Source organism: Bison bison, unplaced genomic scaffold (genome assembly GCF_000754665.1).
Source record: "Bison bison bison isolate TAMUID 2011002044 unplaced genomic scaffold, Bison_UMD1.0 scf7180017864479, whole genome shotgun sequence".
NCBI classification, from domain to species: Eukaryota; Metazoa; Chordata; class Mammalia; order Artiodactyla; family Bovidae; genus Bison; species Bison bison.
In genome coordinates this window covers 2,664,534-2,676,660 of record NW_011495039.1, presented here as the reverse complement: position 1 = coordinate 2,676,660, position 12,127 = coordinate 2,664,534, and the positions used below count along the sequence as shown (strand labels likewise).

Below are 12,127 nucleotides of genomic sequence, written 5' to 3'. Positions count from 1 at the left end.
AGACAGATATTGCTGCCACAGCTCGTTAACTATTTGCAAATCATTCCATTCAGAGTGTTTCCCTCAGTTTTCTTGCTTGTACAAGAAATTTTCAAACAAGATGATCTGTGAGATTGCATATTTATGATTATGTTAATCTCTCCCTGATCTGAAATATCTTAATTTCATTTTCGGTATTTAAGAATTCTTGCACCAGAAGACAGAGGAGTCAAATCAAAAATGAATCTTTCAAAAGTGATATTGATAGCCAATACAAATCATGTCTTTGTAGATGGTTGTTATTCAGTCACCAACTTGTGTCTGACTCTTTGCAACCTCATGGACTGCAGCACGCCAGGCCTCCCTGTCACTCACCATCTCCCAGAGTTTGTCAAGCTTTGTATGGTAACAAAAAACTCACTCATCTCTCTTGAATAGTTCCAGATAAACAAAACATACTGAAAAATGGAAACATTTATTATTTTAATCAAACAAAACCTTGCTTCCCAGTAAAGCTGGTAATGCTGTGCCTCAAATAACTACTTGATGCCAGCTCAGAACAGAGTTATATTGCTGTGCAAAACCAATGAAAGGGACAGAAAATAAGTTTGAGCATAAACATATTTGGGACATCATTTACTGCATTTTACCACTTAAGAAACACATGTAAAAACCTTTTATTAATGTTGTAAAAAGGTAAGCTTTCCAAAACAGAATCACAGCTATCTTTTTAGATTGAGACTCTTAAGATATACCCTTTACCCACTCTGTTCAAGAGTATATGATGAGGACTCAATTGTCAATCAAATCAAATTAAAACTCTTTACCTTCACATTGTCACAGCCTTTTCACGTTCATACAAATGTCTTTTTTTTTTGTTCTCTTAAAAAATCCAGTGTTCTTCTAACTTCATCTCCAAGTGATTCTTCTGCTTCCCTATCAATTATAATTGTTCCCCATATGTGAGCAATTAATAAATGTAAGGCAAGTAAATATGTATCTCTATTTAAAGTAATTAGTAATTTTGACATTTTCAGTCTGTTGGGATGAATGTTTTCTCACTGTACAATCCAAATTAGTTTGGTCCTACATGCCCTTGCTAGCAAAAAGCTGACAAGTGCTTGTAGATAAATCCTGATACTCATTGATAGAATTCTATACTTTTTGAGGCAAAAAAGATTGATAATTCCCTGAAATTGCTTCGTGACCTTAATTAAAATGATTTAATTTACAATGGATTTTGATTTCGAATAATTTGTTGTACAGATTATCCTCTGAATCTGTGAGTTTGACTCTCGAAAACCTCTTCAAGTTTTTAGAGTTCCATGGCTTATTGCTTATGCTATTTTTCTTTTCAGTTTTTAGCTCTATAATTTTATAATACTGTGTGTTAATTAAGTTAGCTATATTAATGCATCCTTAGTAGAGCAGTTTTTTTAATGTAATAGTTAATGTTTGTGAGTGTATTTTAATGAGCTTTAAAGGCATTTAAGCAAAGTAAGCATCTTCAACAAATGCTGTTAAATAAAGCAGCAAATTTGCTTTTCCAAGACAATTTTTGTTTGCTTCAAAAGGTACTTTTCACAAATTAAGGAACAGATAAAAATTACATAACTTTTGAAATGGAAAATATTCCTAGACTGGACTTAAACCCTTCAGACAGAGTAAACTATGATTATTTTCCCATATATTTTAAAATTATAAGAATTTAATTCAATATAAGTGGGATATAAAAGTCTAAAAGCACTTTAAATATATATTTTTATTAATGCAATTAAGTGTACAGCCAAACTTTTGCCTTGAGGTTTAGTAATGCTAGGATGTCAAATGCTCTTCCTTGAGTAGCATTTGGTGATAGCAGTTTTATCAGCATCAGTGACATGTAAATCAGATAACCGACTATCTCCTAGAACAGAGCCATTTGAATACCACTTGAAACCAGATATTGATTTTGAAACATTGCACGATTATTGAGCATTGTTGAACGTCACTTTGTTCAACTATGTATACAATAATATCCAACTCAGTGGATTATTTTTATTTTCAATTATTTTTTTTGAGTATAGCTGATCTGCAGTGTTGTATTAGTTTCAGTGCACAGCAAAGTGAATCAGTTATACATATACACGTACCCACTATTTTTTAGGTTCTTTTCCCAGATAGGTCATTGCAGGTTATTGAGTAGAGTTTACTGTGTTATACAATAAACACTTATTAATTATATCTATTTAAATATAGTAGGGTATATATGTTAATCCTAATCTTCTAATTTATCCCTCCCTCCCTTACCCTGTTGGTAATCAGAATTTTGTTTTCTATGTCCATGACTCTATTTCAGTTTCGTAATATGTTCATTTGTACCAGTTTTCAAGATTTCCACTTATAAGTGATATCACATGACATTTGTCTTTTTCTGACTCACTTCACTCAATATGACAGTTTCTGAGTTCATCCATGTTATTGCAGATGGCACTGTTTCATTCTTCTTTATGGCTGAGTAATATTCATTGTGCGTATATGTATATGTGTACATACACACACACCCGCCCCACGTCTTTATCCATTCCTCTATCAGTGGGCATTTATGCTGCTTCCATGTTCTAGCTGTTGTAAATAGTGCAACAGTGAACATTGGGGCCCATATATCTTTTTGAATTATGGTTTTCTCTGGTTATTATTCTTGGTGATCCTGCCAAGTTTCAGTTCTTGCTTACAAACTCTGGGTCATTTGGTATTCTCTTAAGTTGTGTAGTACAGGCTGTTTAAGCTTACTTGTGCCTGTCTAGATGTGTGTTGGGAAATAGAGTGACACATTCTATTAGATGCCTTGTTTGAAGAACCCAGGAGCATGAAGTTAGCCACAGAAGACGTTCTCTGTAACATGGGGGATGAAGTTCAGAGTTTGATGTACGTTTCCCAAATAAATAATGTCAATGTGGAGGGCTAGTGTTTAAAGATTTTTCACTTTTTATACCACTCTCCTGCTTTGTACAACCTACATCTTGAAGCATTCTCACATATCTTTAGAATTACATTCCTATTAGGTATGTTGACTTTTTGATACTCTACCTGAAATTGGAATCACATAATCATCCACATAATTATAGAGCAGTAATATAATTTCTGTAAGTACCAGAAGCAACTCTACCTTCTGTTTTCAGTTTTATTGCAAAAAACATTGCTTCTTCTGTTTATAAGAATGTCAGAGTATTGTTCCTGCCTTTTAGTCACTGTTGCATCAAAGAAAAGTAAGACAAATAGAAATTTACAGCTGCTGTGATTTACCTAAGCACAAGTCTAAGTATGTTTGTCAGCTTGGAACCCAGCACAATGTTTAGCCAATAGTAGGTTCTGAATAAATATTTATACAAGAAATTACTTTGAAAATTAGTTTGATGAAAATAGTCATTTTCAACAACGTGTAATAATAATATACCCCTGTACCATTCTTTTTTTTTTGCCGGAATCACTCTGATTTGAATAAAAGAACCTGAGGGCATTCTGTTTGTTAAGAAATAACAGCCATTTGTAAATAAGAAAAAAATACTTATACATTGTACTATCTTATCACCTTTTATATTTTTAATATGCCACTAAGGTAAAAACCCAACAACAAAATGCTTCAGGCAGTTATTGTAAGTTTGACCATATGGGCATTACTTTTGCAATCTACATGTGAAATAGGAAAACAAATCTTACACACATGTTTGATAAAACACGGACTATTTATTTGTTAAAGGTAAAGCAAGAAAATGCTACTTCAATAAATTTTTAAAACTGCAAGTCAGTAGGTTAAATATTAATTTCAATGTCTGCAATAATGGGTACTTCTGCTATTTAAGGAAGTCATTTTTCTACTTTGTAGTCAACAAGCATATTGATTAGAATTAATTCACTGCAAAAAGTCTCCCATCATTTTTAACATAAGTTTTTCCTCTTTAACAGTAGCCTGAAGCCTATCTCTTTTTTTTGAGTGTGGTCAATTTAGCAACAAATTTGCAATTAATCATTCCCTGATTGCAATGAATGATCTGTCAATAATATGCAACTCACATTGCTAAAAGGGTTATTCTGAGCTTTATTGTTTTCTTTTTGTCTCTGGAATGCTTTGACTAGCTATATTTCCTAGAATGGATTTGAATAGTTGTTTTGAGGTAATGCATGCCAGTTTTAAAGAGACACTTCAGACTGCTCTGAGGGTATTAATCAAGATATGCCCTAACTTTCTTTTGGCATTACAATATTTGGACATCTGTTCTGACTCCTTATATGTGAAACAAAACTCATACCAGATAGTAGAATAAATGAAGGGTTTCATTATCTTAAATGTCATAACATTTGTTTGAATTATCATGTGTAAATTTTAAATGCTGAAATTGTCATTTTGGTTTTGTTTCATCTATTTTGCTGTCCTTTCAAAGGACTATATGCCTGAAAAAATTCTTTTTTCTATTAAATTAATAATTTAAAAGAAATAATTTACTATTTTATGCAATAACAATGAAATTGTTGTGGATGAGCTATATATTCTGGTAATTTATAAAGCATAAATATTTTACTGAGAGAAAGTTACCCTTTTAAAGCACAAAAGGTTTCTTGTTATAATGGGAGTGTGTTTAGTGACAAATAGTACATTTTTAAAAAGCCATTTGTTGACTATTATTATAGCTCTCTTTGTGTAATGGTATTATAGATTCTTAGGCATTCACTTATTAAAGTCTTTTCCATTGTGTGTATCAGGAAAGACTTGTTTTTGAATTCCATGGTGCCACTAATTAGTGGCAACTGCATGTAGATGTTCACAGGTCAACCTGAAATATAATAGGAATGCATTTGGACTTTTCATTTAAACAATGAAAATAATTTGATTGTGATAGTTATCAAAAATAATATCAAATTTGATTTTAACCACCTTAATACCTTTGGCTTTCTGAAGGATTGTTCTTAGTTTATTTGTTGAACCATTATTGTTAATCATGGAAAGATGACTGTTTATCATGAAGCCATATCACATATATTCACTAGGCTTGCCAACAATAGTCATACTAGATACTGGATTACTGTCTATATATATGTATTTTTTTTTCATTTCACATTAGGGTGAAAGAATAGTATATAATTTAAGTTCCATAAAATGATTTAACTAAGTCATGGAAGCAAAGTAGTGTTTTACAGACGTTTAATTTTGAATATCTTTAGAAAGCCATAGGTGCTTTCAACCTTCTATTTTCATATTTAATGTCAGAGTCAGCGATGCTTGGCCTAGCAAACCATTTCAGTCCAAGGTGCCCCATAATATTTTGCTTGTGAGACTAATTTTAAGTGGTTATAATTCTTAATTGAAAGCTATTTTTATAAATGTTTGTAATTTGAAACGAGATAAAGTGTAAATTTATCTTTTTATATTTGGAAAAACTGAGAGATTTTGTACTTCTTTTAAATAATGGGATCCTGAGTTAAGACCAGCACAAAACTGAAAAAATTATCCCATTGGAAATATTAAATATGGTTTGTCCTAAGCTATGCATATGTTTTAAGTTAGACATGTAAAATCTTGTCATTTTATGAAGCACTAAATAAACTAAAATACCAGATTACCATGTAGGATAAAATTATAAATACTAAATGTACTAAAGATTTACTCTTTAAAGGGCAATTTTTATAAGACAATACATTTTAGTCATACATCTTCTCTAAGCAGGGAGGATTTATAGTTTGAGTTGGAAAGCACTTTTATATGTTTAAACATTCAAAGCCCCTAAAAGATTGAAACTAATATGTTGGTACCAAAATACGGAACTTTTTCCCCATTCAGATATTTATGGCATTTGATTAAGATCAATTGCTAACATCTGTTGGATCATAGAAAAAGCACGATGTTGAAAAAAACATCTACATCTGCTTTATTGACTATGTCAAAGCCTTTGATTATGTGGATCACAACAAACTGTGGAAAATTCTTCAAGAGACAGCAATACCAGACCACCTGACCAGCCTCGTGAGAAATCTGTATGCAGGTCAAGAAGCAATAGTTAGAACTGGACATGGAAAACAGACAGGTTCCAAATCAGGAAAGGATTACATCAAGGCTGTATATTATCACCCTGTTAGTTTAACTTCTATGCAGAATACATCATGCAAAATGCCAGGCTGGATGAAGCACAAGCTGGAATCAAGATTACTGGGGAAAATGTCAATAACCTCAGATATGCAGATGACACCACCCTTATGGCAGAAAGCAAAGAAGAACTAAAGAGCCTCTTGATGAAAGTGAAAAAAGGAGAGTGAAAAAGTTGGCTTAAAAACTTCAGAAAACTAAGATCATGGCATCCAGTCCCATCAATTCATGGCAAATAGATAAACAATTGAAATAATGACAGACTTTATTTTTGGGGACTCCAAAATCACTGCAGATGTTGACTGCATTCATAAAATTAAAGCATGCTTGCTCCTTGAAGGAAATACTATGACCAACCTAGACAGCATATTAAAAAGCAGAGACATTATTTGCCAACAAAGGTCCATCCAGTGAAAGCTATGGTTTTCCAGTAGTCACACATGGATGTGAGAGTTGGACTATGAAGAATGCTGAGCACCCAAGAATTGATTTTTTGAACTGTGGTATTGGAGAAGACCCTTGAGAGTCCCTTGGACTGCAAGGAGACCCAACCAGTCCATCCTAAAGGAAATCAGTCCTGAGTATTTGTTGGAAGGACTGATGCTGATGCTGAAACTCCAATACTTTGGCCACCTGATGTGAAGAACTGACTCATTGGAAAAGGCCCTGTTGCTGGGAAAAATCAATGGCAGGAGGAAAAAGGGACAACAGAGGATGAGATGGTTGGATGGCATATCTGATCGATGGACATGAGTTTGAGCAAGCTCCAGAAGTTGGTGATGGACAAGGAAGCCTGGCATGCTGCAGTCCATGGGGTTGCAAAGAGTCGGACACGATTGAGTAACTGAACTAAACTGACAAGTTTTACATTAGTAAATCCAAAAAAATGAAAAAAGAAAATAATCGTTTTCATTATCAAGTATTTTCTATATTGCTGTTAGTTTGACTGCTTTACCAAATTATTTTCTAACTTAATCCTGACCATAACTTTGAAGAGTAGAAAAAATTTCCCCAGGATTCCACTGCTAGTAAATGATGAAGAAAATATTTAAAGTGAGAATTATTTAATACTGAGTCATGTTTTATTTTTTTCCAACTGAAAAGTTAAATGGTTGTTCACTTAATGTATAAAAAAAGTAAGAATAGACATTCCTCGAATAATGAAGTAGCAAAATCTGAATTATTCATATACATATAAGCATTCCATAAATTTATTCATATATGTAATTTTAAGTTTTATCTAAGCATTGATGATTTCCAGTTTTCAATCAATCAATTCAGTTGCTCAGTCTTGTCCAACTATTTGTGACCCCATGAACCACAGCACACCAGGCCTCCCTGTCCATCACCAACTCCCAGAGTCCACCTAAACCCATGTCCATTGAATCAGTGATGCCATCCAACCATCTCATCCTCTGTCGTCCACTTCTCCTCCTGCCCTCAGTCTTTCCCTGCATCAGGGTCTTTTCAAATGAGTCAGCTCTTCGCATCAGGTGGCCAAAGTATTGCAATTTGAGCTTCAACATTAGTCCTTATAATGAACACCCAGGACTGATCTCCTTTAGGTTGGACTGGTTGGATCTCCTTGCAGTCCAAGGGACTCTCAAGAGTCTTCTCCAACATCGAGTTCAAAAGCATCAATTCTTTGGTGCTCAGCCTTCTTTATAGTCCAACTCTCTTATCCATACATGATAACTGGAAAAACTATAGCCTTGACTAAACAGACCTTCGTTGACAAAGTATTGTCTCTGCTTTTTAATATGCTGTCTAGGTTGGTCTTAACTTTCCTTCCAAGCGTCTTTTAATTTCATGGCTGCAATTACCATCCACAGTGATTCTGGAGCCCCCCAAAAATAAAATCAGCCACTGTTTCCATGGTTTCTCCATCTATTTGCCATGAAGTGATGGGACCAGATTCCAATTATCTTAGTTTTTTTTAATGTTGAGCATTAAGCCAACTTTTTCACTCTCCTTTTTCACTGTCATCAAGAGGCTCTTTAGTTCTTCATTTTCTTCCATACGAGTGGTGTGAGGTTATTGATATTTCTCCCGGCAATCTTGATTCCAGCTTGTGTTTCTTCCAGCCCAGCGTTTCTCATGATGTACTCTGCATATAAGTTAAATAAGCAGGGTGACAATATACAGCCTTGAAGTACTCCTTTTCCTATTTGGAACCAGTCTGTTGTTCCATGTCCAGTTCTAACTGTTGCTTCCTGACCTGCATACAGGTTTCTCAGGAGGCAGGTCAGGTGGTCTGGTATTCTCAACTCTTTCAGAATTTTCCACAGTTTATTGTGATCCACACAGTCAAAGGCTTTGGCATAGTCAATAAAGCAGAAATAGATGTTTTTGTGGAGAATTTTAAGGATCACTTTACTAGCAATTGTGAGATGAGTGCAATTGTGCAGTAGTTTGAGCATTCTTTGGCATTGCCTTTCTTTGGGATTGGAATGAAAACTGACCTTTTCCAGTCCTGTGGCCACCGCTGAGTTTTCCAAATTTGCTGGCATATTGAGTGCAGCACTTTCACAGCATCATCTTTTAGGATTTGAAATAGCTCAATTGGAAGCCAGTTTTCAAAGAAAACATAAATTCTAGAAAAAATCAGTTTTTTAATACTATAGCAACATATCACATAAGTTTAGATTTGATATTCTAATATTCTTAATATTTTCTAGTTAACACAGACTCTCATGTTAATAATAGTCTCCAGTCTACTGTACTGTTTTGTTATTTAAAAGTCATTCATGACACCATGACATAATTATAGTTTCATATAAGTTCGTAAATTACAGAAATAACTTTAAGTAGGCTTTTAGCCATTAAGCCTTTCAAAGACAGGCAATGACTCTAGTCAAATCGCATATTTTACTGTAATATTTAGGTGAAGCTTTGTGTGTTAGGTGTTTATATAATTTTTATATATGACCTACACTTGAACAAGTCAGGAACTCACTACAAAATCTTATAGGACTAAAATTCTACTTTTCATGATGGGGCTGGACTTTTGGCGACCACACAAATATTCAATTTTTGTTGTTGTTCAGAATGTTGCTTATGCAGTTGTGTTCGTTTATTCGTTGTATACACTTTTATAAACTAGATGTTAAATTTCAATGCAAAGTTTAGCAAAAAGTTTCAGTATGATCACAGAGGGTTTTGTTGTCTCTTATGAACTTCCTAATCTTATTCTATCTCAGTTGGAGGGAGATATCTTATCAATCAAATTAAGTTCAGTCACTCAGTCGTATCCGACTCTTTGCAACCCCATGAATCTCAGCACGCCAGGCCTCCCTGTCCATCACCAACTCCCGGAGTTCACCCAAACTCACGTCCATCAAGTCAGTGATGCCATCCAGCCATCTCATCCTCTGTCGTCCTCTTCTCCTGCTGCCCCCAATCCCTCCCAGCATCAGAGTCTTTTCCAATGAGTCAACTCTTCGCATGAGGTGGCCAAAGTACTGGAGTTTCAGCTTTAGCATCATTCCTTCCAAAGAAATCCCAGGGCTGATCTCCTTCAGAATGGATCTCCTTGCAGTCCAAGGGACTCTCAAGAGTCTTTCCCAACACCACAGTTCAAAAGCATCAATTCTTTGGCGCTCAGCCTTCTTCACAGTCCAACTCTCACATCCATACATGACCACTGGAAAAACCATAGCCTTGACTAGATGGACCTTTGTTGGCAAAGTAATGTCTCTGCTTTTCAATATGCTATCTAGCGTGGTCATAACTTTCCTTCCAAGGAGTAAGCATCTTTTAATTTCATGGCTGCAGTCACCATCTGTAGTGATTTTGGAGCCCAAAAAAATAAAGTCAAATTACCCAAACCCAAAACCATTGAATCATTTCTAATCCTTTCTTCCTGCTTAGCACTCAGTCAGTGCCTAAGCAATCAATCAATCAATCATCAGGTATTGATAAAGTATTGACCTTATATTATTTCATGAGCAAGTACGTTCCTTTCCACCCTTACTATTATACATATTGCAGTTCTAACTCAGCAGTTATATTGTATCTCCCTAATACTGAGCCCACCAAATAAATCATTCATACAGTGTCCAAGTGATAGTTCTAAAATGCAAACAAGATGCCTGGTGTAAGACATTTCTGTAGTTTCATGGTTTTAGAATGAAGTCTCATCTTCCTAACATGAATAGTCTTTACTTTTAAGATCCAGTTGTGTAGAGTTAGTAAAAAGGAATATGAGGACTGAATTCCAAGAAAGGTTATTATTGAAGTGATATGCAGAAAAGTAATGAAGTAATCCAAGATGAAATGACCTGGAAAATAGAAGGAAAACCAGGAATTGAGTTGGTCTGATACAAATCAATGAAGGAGAGTATTAAAGGAATAAAACAAATTAGAATCCGATTTACCTTGAGATCAAGGCTATCATTGATGAGGGACTGATAAATTACACTCTAGATGGCAATAGGGTAGGGAGTAAAAGTAGAGAAAGCAAAGAGGGAAATCATAGTTGAAAATTTTAAGTTGTGATATTGAAAGCCAGACTTCGGTATGGCCAGAGAGACTGACAAAGTGAAGTCAAAAAGTCTAGTCAGTATTTTTAAGAAGTTTGAGTAAAAAGTGAGAAGAAAAGTGTCAATATTTTGTAGTACAGGAGTTAAGGGATTATTGTTTACTTTATGGATACCAATTTTATGGTATTTTTAAACAATTTTATGGAGAAGGCAATGGCACCCCATTCCAGCACTCTTGCCTGGAAAATCCCATGGACGGAGGAGCCTGGTGGCTGCAGTCCATGGGGTTGCTAAGAGTGGGACACGACTGAGCCACTTCACTTTCACTTTTCACCTTCATGCATTGGAGAGGGAAATGGCAACCCACTCCAGTGTTCTTGCCGGGGGAGCCTGGTGGGCTGCTGTCTATGGGGTCGCACAGAGTCAGACACAACTGAAGCAACTTAGCAGCAGCAGCAGCAGCAAGCAATTTTAATGTTATAGAAAAAGAGCCAATAAAGAGGAAGAGGATGAGGTACTGTAGAGAAAGAGTATAAACTCCTGAGGTATTGTGATTCTTAAGAGATCGGTAAGAGATAGGATCTAAGCACGGGTTTGGGGGCTGATCTTGGAATGGATGAAGGGGACCTGTGTTAGAGGGGAAGAGAACTTGTATATTTGGAAAGTTCCTTTGGTAAGCTGTGTGTGTGTGTGTTTTATAGGCAAGAAGTCCACCTTCACAGGTGTGAAAAGAGTAAGAATGTCTAATATGTCCAAAAGGTCAAAGTCATTCAGTTAAAAGCTGTAGACCAACTAGCTTATTTTGGAGTAAAATTCAGTTTAAAGGATGAGCCAAACAGAATTATTTTCCTTGAACACAACTCATATGAACTTGTCTCTAGCACCTCTAAACTCCCCATTTCCAACAGCACTCAATGGCTTCCCTTGCATTATGTTGCCTTCTTCATCCTTGCATTCTTTTTGATGACATAGCCCCACAAGGTGTGCATCAGATATATTATATTCCCATTCAGATATTATATCCTCCCTCTGGATATTATATTTTATGTTGTTTTATTATGGTAAAAAAAAAAAAAACACTGAGATTCAGCCTCTTAACAAAATTTTAAGTGTCCAATATATACTGATGCAATGGCACCCCACTCCAGTACTCTTGCCTGGAAAATCCCATGGACAGAGGAGCCTGGTAGGCTGTAGTTCATGGGGTCGCTAAAGAGTCAGACATGACTGAGCGACTTCACTTTCACTTTTCACTTTCATGCATTGGAGAAGGAAATGGCAATCCACTCCAGTGTTCTTGCCTGGGGAATCCCAGGGATGGTGGGCTGCCGTCTATGGCGTCGCACAGAGTCGGACACGACTGAAGCGACTTAGCAGCAGCAGCAGCATATACTAACTCAGGTACAGTGTTGTTCAGCAAATCTCTAAAGTATATTCATATTATTTGACTGACAGTTTATGCCCTTGAATTAGTAACTTTATGTTTTCCTCTCCCCAGCCCCTGACAACCACCATTCCACTCTTTGATTCTATGAATTTGACTCTTTTA

General features: G+C 35.5%; 1 protein-coding gene across 1 annotated transcript in view; it reads left to right on the top strand.

Annotated features, from left to right (window-relative positions):
- The window catches only part of DGKB (diacylglycerol kinase, beta 90kDa), an 873,198-nt gene that overhangs the window by 465,415 nt on the left and 395,656 nt on the right, over positions 1-12,127 (top strand). The gene's annotated exons all lie outside the window — the stretch shown is intronic.